Source organism: Toxorhynchites rutilus, chromosome 3 (genome assembly GCF_029784135.1).
Source record: "Toxorhynchites rutilus septentrionalis strain SRP chromosome 3, ASM2978413v1, whole genome shotgun sequence".
Taxonomy (NCBI): Eukaryota; Metazoa; Arthropoda; class Insecta; order Diptera; family Culicidae; genus Toxorhynchites; species Toxorhynchites rutilus.
Window position 1 is genome coordinate 6,707,132 of NC_073746.1, and position 7,808 is coordinate 6,714,939.

General features: G+C 44.5%; 1 pseudogene; it reads right to left on the minus strand.

The window, feature by feature from the left end:
• Positions 1 to 2,078: 2,078 nt before the first annotated feature.
• LOC129780779 (U4 spliceosomal RNA) lies at positions 2,079 to 2,207 on the minus strand (annotated as a pseudogene).
• Between the last annotated feature and the right edge of the window lie 5,601 nt (positions 2,208 to 7,808).

Below are 7,808 nucleotides of genomic sequence, written 5' to 3' on the forward strand. Positions count from 1 at the left end.
AACATTTTCCGAGTTTATAAATAGTTGCTGCACGCTTCTAGCTGCGCGTCCTTCAAGGGCAGCTTCAAGTCTGGAGAGATTTTCATGATTGGAAAACGCACATTCTCTCGTGCTGACTTCGTAGATCCTTTTGAATTTAGCCCAATCTTTGGGCGACCCGCTGAATTTTGGCAAGGGAGTCAAAGCTTGCCTCTTCATTAGAATCGTAAAATCTCCATGCTGTGGAGCTGGCATCATTGCACTCTGCTCCCAGCCAATTGATGGACCGGATCTCATTGGTAGTGGTGTTTGAATCGTTGCTCGGTCACGTTGTTGCCCGGAGATATTGATTAGGGGTTCAGTTGACTGCGCTTGCGCCGGAGAGCATGGTAATTCTGTTTGTCGCTGTGTTGCTATTGTCGTTGCGCCCACGACTAAAGCGTTGAGTGATGCCTGCATTGTTACTATTTCCTTTTTTAATGTGGTTATGTTGTTGCGTTCGCTAACATGCATCTCAGCTAGTTGTGTAACTAGATTCGTCAGCTCCTCTATCTGTTTTTGTTCCCTCGAATTAGTTGAGGGATGAGACGCTGCAGGTGCCTGTGCCTTTCCCTCACTTTCGTTTGTTTTGGTAGGGGAACAAAGCGAGCATACTAAATAGGTTTCCTCTTCAGTGGGTGTATGTCCTACACAGGAATGATGATAATTCCTTTTGCACTGTCTGCATTGGACCAGATTGTCTAGTTCAATTTTCTTGCCACATGCATCACAGCACGGGCGTGATGATCTCGTAAAGCTTGATATCATTATTCCTGAGTGAGGAGCCTGGTTGCCGTCACTCGATGTTTAAACTGTGTTATAATGCGCAAGTGGCGAGGCGCCTGGTTGCCTTCGCCTTGTCTTAAACCAAGCGTGGCGCCTAGTTGCCTACGCTGATTTCAAACGTTGCACAATATTCGTCTTCCGGCCCTCGTGACCGGATTACAGTTGATGTTGACGAGGCGCCTGGTTGCCTTCGTCCAACTATGCCTGACTGGCGATCGGTCTGTTTATAAAGCTGGACTTGTTTCAACAAGATGCCGATTTCTACGGCCTAATTTGTCCGTCTTTCAGGACCTAATTTCTGTTTCTTGAAATGCGCAATTTGCCTCTTGGCTAAATGGTGATGTCCACAGACAACCTCACCTTGTTCGTCTTTACAAGACCGAACCTCTCCGTTCAACGACGGGCGCAAATCAATTTAACAGGATTCTCAACTCAACCGAGCGTGTTGTGAGTTCGTACAGTGTCTTTAGGAAAAGACTCCTCTCTGGAGCCACCAAATGTGGCTGCAGGGTATCGTGCTGATTACGCTGGAGGAAAGATCCTCTCTGGAGCCACCAAATGTGGCTGCAGTTCGAGATCGTGCTGATGACACGAAGGGAAAGCCCTTTACTGGACGCTATGTGGTAGGCCAGATCACGTAGAGCGCATAACGAGTATGCGCCTACTGGTGCGATCCGGTAGTACCGCGTCACTTGGGAGTTTGGCCGGGCGGAGCCAAGGGAAGGAAAAGGGAGAGGAAGGGTGGTTGGAATTTCGGATCTTTGGAGGAGGGGTGTTCAATACTTACCAGCGCTTGTTGCGCTGGGATCTGCCGGCGATGATGTCCAGGGTGCTCCCGATGGTGTCCAGGATGCTCGGGCGATGTCCAGGGTTGTGATACGTTTATGACAAAAAAGAGGGGTTCGGTACTTCGCCACGACGCTCCTACGTCCGTGGTATGGTTGAGAGTGTCCAGTTGAGAGTGCGTTTATTCTGTTCAAGTTTTCTCTTATATACAGACATTGCCTTCTTATCTACCCCAGAAGGGCGTAGCATAAGAGAGAGAAAATTACAATTATTTATTCTAAGCCAGACGGGCGAACGAGGGATGATTATTAACACGCTCGCAGGCGTGTTATCTTTTCCTCTCCGTTTTATTACTTATTGTCCTAGCTCGGAGATAGGCTCCGTTTATAGCACCCATAGTGCTCTCTTTTTGGGATTTCTCCCGTCCTTCGGTATTTACGATCGGAGATAGGCTCTGATCGTAAACACATTACGTCGTTTTGCTTATTTTTGTTTTGTTCTCCTTCCCGGCGGGTTATCGCTGGCCGGAGGAGTTTTATGATATTTAGGTTTTCAGCTAGCAATAATCGCACTTCGGAAAAACCTCATTAGTTACGATAAAGCCACTGCGCAAGCTATTCTGTGTATTTAGGATAGAGCGCGATCTAAGCATCCGCTCTATCGTTCTCGCCATGAATCACGCTCTAAAGGCATGATCCGTGCGGCGACAGGTTGAATGGTGTTTAACACACCGTCCCCTCCGCGGCTGAAGGTGCCTATTCCGTATAGGATTTTTGGGACCAACCAAACGTTTACAATATTCAGCAGTGTTTTTCTGTGACCAAAGGCTAGGTTGCCTGCAATAGCCTTGATGATGTTCAGCTTCATTCTGGTGGCTATTTTGGTCTTTTGGGAATGTGGTAAGAAGTTGAGTTTCTTATCAAAAGTAACTCCTAGTATTTTCAATGTCCTCGTTGTGGGGATCGGGATTTTGTTAAGTTGAAGATAGGTTCTCCTACTGAGATGTTTTCCAATGTACATGTGCTTGGATTTCTCCGGGGAAATTTTAAAACCTGTTTTTAGAGCCCAGTTTTGGATGGAGTCTAAGGTTTTTTGAAGCCTCTTTCTCTGATTTAAGCCGAAGCAGCTCGTAGAGATAAGAGTTATGTCATCTGCATAGACTATGATCTTTATGTGATCGGGAATTAGTTCGAAGATGGATTGCATAGCAATGTTGAAAAGGGTAGGTGAAAGTGCTGAGCCTTGGGGGAAACCGTTTTCAGGGATTTTTAAAGAAGACCTATGGTTGTTGATGATGGTTTTGAAAGACCGGTTTTCAAGGAAACTTTTTATGAAGAGGCCTAACCTCCCACGAATCCCCCAGTTGAAAAGGCTTTTCAGCACTGGGTATCTCCATGCCCGATCGAAGGCCTTGGATAGGTCAAGTGAAACGATATCTATGTTCTGTAATTTTTCAGTTGCGTCGTCTAGGATTTTTTCGATTGCTACGAGGCAATCTTCTGTACCTTTTCCCGGGCGGAATGCGAATTGTCTGGAATCAATCAGCTTATTTGACTCGAGAAAGGTCGTTAAGCGTCGATTTATTATTTTTTCCATGACTTTCCCAACACAACTTAGAAGAGTGATGGGGCGGAAATTGTCGAGAAGATGATTGTTCATGTCTGGTTTCGGGATACAGATCATTAAACCCTCTTTCCAGCAACTGGGGAGGGTTCCACTGTCCCAGACTTTGTTGAGGAGCTTCAGAAGTGCTTTTTTCCCGAGATGTGGTAGTTTCTTTAGCATCGGGTAGCTGATGTCATCGGGTCCGGTGGATCCTTGTTTGACTTTGTTCAGTACCCAATCGAGTTCTTTGAGGGAGAGGTTTTTGTTGAAGTCAAATTCCACATCGGTATGAAAATCGATGGGAATTTTTTCGCATTCCGTTTTGTGGGTTTGAAAGGTTTGGTCGTAATTTTGATTGGAGGAGGCAGATGCAAAGAAATCTCCGAACGCCTCGGCGATGATTTTCCGGTCATTGGTGTATTGACCGTTAATAAGAAGATTATACTCTTTGCTTCTTTTCTTGCCATGAAGCCTACCAATCTTACTCCATAACTCCTTTGTCGACGTGTTAGGGTTAATTTCGCTGACGAATTTAGCCCAACTATTGTGTTTGGTTGAATTAATGGCAGTTCGAGCTTCGTTGCGAGCCCTTTGGAACTCTGTGAGCAGAGTGGGCTTATGGGGGTTATCCGGATGGGCCTTTCTGAGTTTGCGTAAGGCCTTACGTCGACCTTTAATCGCTGCCTTCACCTCAGGCGACCACCATGGGACGCATTTCCTGCCAGGGATGCCACTGGTTCTAGGGATGTGCAACATTGCAACCTCAAGGACAACTTTGGAGAATTCCTCGGCTGTCCAGTCTTGTTTAGCGGAAAGGCGGTTTTCAATATCAAATTGATAGCCAGCCCAGTCAGCATATTCAAATTTCCATCTTGGCCTTGTTGGAAACTCTGGAGAAGATTGGCCGAAGGAGATGAGAATTGGAAAATGATCGCTGCCGCAGGTATCATCGTGAATGTTCCATGAAAGTTTTGAAGAGAGTTTGTGTGATACCATAGTAAGATCAATGGCCGAAGTAGTACCAGTATGATGAATTCTGGTGTGTTGGCCGTTGTTTAGAAGGAGTAGGGAATGGTCGGAGATAAAATGTTCGATTATAGATCCTTTTTGATCGAGTTATGCGCCTCCCCAGGCGTATGAGTGGGCGTTGAAATCACCCATAAGTATGATTGGGGGGGGAAGTTGGGAGAACAGATGGTCCAGTTGGCCTCGTAGAGTGGCCGGATTAGAATTATTAGTGATGTAGATGCTGACGACAGTGATTGGAAAGGGGTGTTTAATCCGTACTACCACTGCCTGAAGGTCGGTGGTAATTGCAAGAAGATCATGTGGAATGCCATCCTTGATTGCGATTGCAACTCCGTGCTTTGAGGGGTTGGGACCCTCTTTGAAGTATGTGATATACTTTGGGATGAAGTGTTTGTTGAAATTGTTTGGTGTCATAGTTTCTTGAAGGGCTATGACTGTGGGATTAGAGCTCGAAATAAGAATTTTTAGTTCTAAAATATTTTGTCGGATACTTCTGATGTTCCATTGTATCCCGAATTTCTGTATTGGAGTGAATGTGTTGGTGTTTTTAACTCTAATTCCTAAGTCTTGATTGTGTGTATGTTTGAACTATTCAAAGAGAATTAGTTTGATGGTCCTTTACCCTTGGAAAGAGAAGCTTTCTTTGTGGTATTGGTGTTGTTTTTGGTTGGTGTAGAAGTCTTTGGAGTGTTTGTTGTGTTTGTGTTGTTTTTTGTTGAATGTGCGTTGCTGTTGTTGTTATTGTTGTTTTTTGTTTGATGAGTGTTGTTGTTGTTGTTGTTTTCTGTTGGGGTTGTATTGTTATTTGTTGTTGGTGTCTGTTTTTGTTCATTTCTTGTTCTTTTCTTGTCTTTATTAGTTAGGGTTTCATCTTCGGATTTTTGATCTGAATCTGAAGATGAGCCTTTGGCAATCTTTCTTTTATTTTTATTTTTGTTTGGAACATCGGAAGTATCCATGGAGATGACTGATTCGCTCTCAGATTCAGCTGTTGAACTATCAGTTGTCGAATCTGTCATGGTAGTGTCGAGTGTAGTATCAATTGAAGGGGTGCTTTCGCGGCTGGAAGAGGCCGAAACGGCCGAGGCAGTTGCAGCGCAGTTGCATTTACAGTTGCAGCTGGTTACTGATTTTTGCAAGTTGGAGAGTTTGTCTTGCAAGACACTTGCATATGTTGGTCCATTAATTTGTTCATTGTATTTGTCCTTTGCCTCTTTATAGGAGATACCATAGTCGACTCGGATTTTGGTAATATTATTTTCGCATTGCCATACAGGGCATTTCCTGTTCGAAGAGGAATGGTCCCCTTGGCAATTCACGCAAAATGCTGAAGCGTTGCAGGTTTTAGTTCCATCCTTTTGTTCTGGATGTTCTTGACCGCAATTTCTGCAAAGCGGGTTATCGCGTTTGCATCGTTTGCTTGTATGCCCAAATTTGTAGCATTTAAAGCATTGCATTGGGTTGGGATAGAAATTTCTAGTCCCAGCCCGAATAAATCCGAAATTAATAAAGTCTGGAACAACAGTTCCACGAATAGTTAAAATGAGAGTGGCAGTTGGCACAACAATATTATTCTCCTTCCTGGTTATGCGCTTGACATCGATCACACCTTGATCGGAAAGCTCTGTAACCAGTTCGGATTCCTTAATGTCCATGACATCACGGCAAGTAACAACGCATTTACGTTGATTTAGAGTAGGGTGGTAAATTACTTCGATAGGGGTTTCATCAATCAGTTGATTAATTAAAAGGAGCTTGCCGATGATATCCTCATCCTTGGCCGTAAGGATATATTGAGTCCTCTTCTTGTCGTCTCGTTGCGGTCGCGCTGTGTAATATTTTTTTCCTACAGCGTTAGCGATCGTCTTACTTACTACGAACGGTTTAGTCGGGATTATGTTCTCTCCTGTTGCACGAAGTAGCAGGATTTGAAGATTTCCGTTTAGTGGGTCGGCCCACCTTGGAGCGGTACGTTGGGTAGGTTTACCCTCGTACATGTTTGTAGCTCGGCCTCCCGGAGGCCCGGAGCTACTTGAAGCCATGCTGTTGTCTGGCTACACCCTAGGTATAGCCGATGACTGGGGTTTTCTTCGGGTTAAAACACTATATAATATTTATGGGGGCTTTATACTTAGGGATATGTGCCCAGAAATTCACACTTTTTTAACCAGAGCACTTGTAAAACCACCAATATCGCGTATAAGCTTTTGAAATTGTTTTCACCAGTCACTTCACTGTCCGTAAGCGCACGTCTTCTTTTTAAATTATATTTTATATTTAAAATCACTAATCGCTACAAATAAACTGCCAACACTGCCCAAAAGAAAAAAGGGGGCGTGGCGTTGGTGACGCCGAAAAGCGCGCGCTTTTCCGGCACGCCGGTAAGCACCGCTCACTGCGGTCGAAGTAAACGGATGTCGTCTGCTGCAGTAAATCTGTAAACTAAAACTATATTGAGGACTAACTTAGCCTTCAGAAAGGCTGCTAGAAGCAAAAGTTAGTTTTTTAGGTGTGAAAAAACAGGTAAAATCTGCAAACTCCTTCCAAGGCGCCAGAGGGTGACGTTCCAGTCCGAGATCCAAAAGCGCCGTGATGTATTTTTTTGCCATCGCTCCCTTTTAACGCTCATTCGTTCGTCTCGTTGGACTCGCCCCTCTGGCTGAGTCCGCCGATTTGTCTCTATCCTGTGAGTGTGTACCGCTAGAGTATAAAACACGCGGACCCCAAAAAAATATCTTGTTTTCTTTCAAACCGTAAACCCGTGTGGTTGTACGGCATCGGCATCGTGGACGTAACAAAGGAGGACAAGTTAAGGGAAAGGCAAAGTCTCACTCGAACCGTGCAAGTCTCCAGTTCCCTGTTGGTCGCATTGACTGATTGCTCCGCAAGGGTCGAACGGATTGGTGCCGGAGCACCAGTATATCTAACAGCGATTATAGAGTTTCGGCCGTCGGAGTGCTCGAGTTGGCTTGCAAAGCTGCTCACGACAATCAGAAAACCCGCATCAAGAACAGAGCAGCTTCGGTTCGGCGCTCATCAAGGCAACAATTAGTTTCAGTGAGTGGCAAAGTGTTTTTCCGGCACGTCGCATCAAATGTAATTTACTGAACAACATGTCACAAGCTGGATGGGAAGAAATTTTCCAACTGTGAAAGCTGTGGCGAGTGGCAAACGCAATAGCTAAACAGGAAGGTTTAACCGAACAAGATGGGAATATCGAGTGATAACAAAAACACAACACCAAAGGTTCTTTTCAGAACCATCAACATATTCATGAAGAGTAAACAGTAAACTAATCCATTTTTAAGGTATATAGGTAGGTATTCACGTAGGAGAAGAAAATAAAACAATATATTTAAAATATATATTTAACAAAAGCTGTCCCCTTTGTATAGTCCTACGTCACTCCGGTTATGTCCCCGACATTACCCACCCGTCTTTTTTTTTTCAGGTTCATCCATTTAAGAAAATCAACATGATCAAATTGTGATATTGAAATATATTGATATCGCGGGACATTTTCGTTTCTATTGCCAAATGCGGGACGTTTCGCGGGACGGAATCCTACGCGGGACATTGTGTTG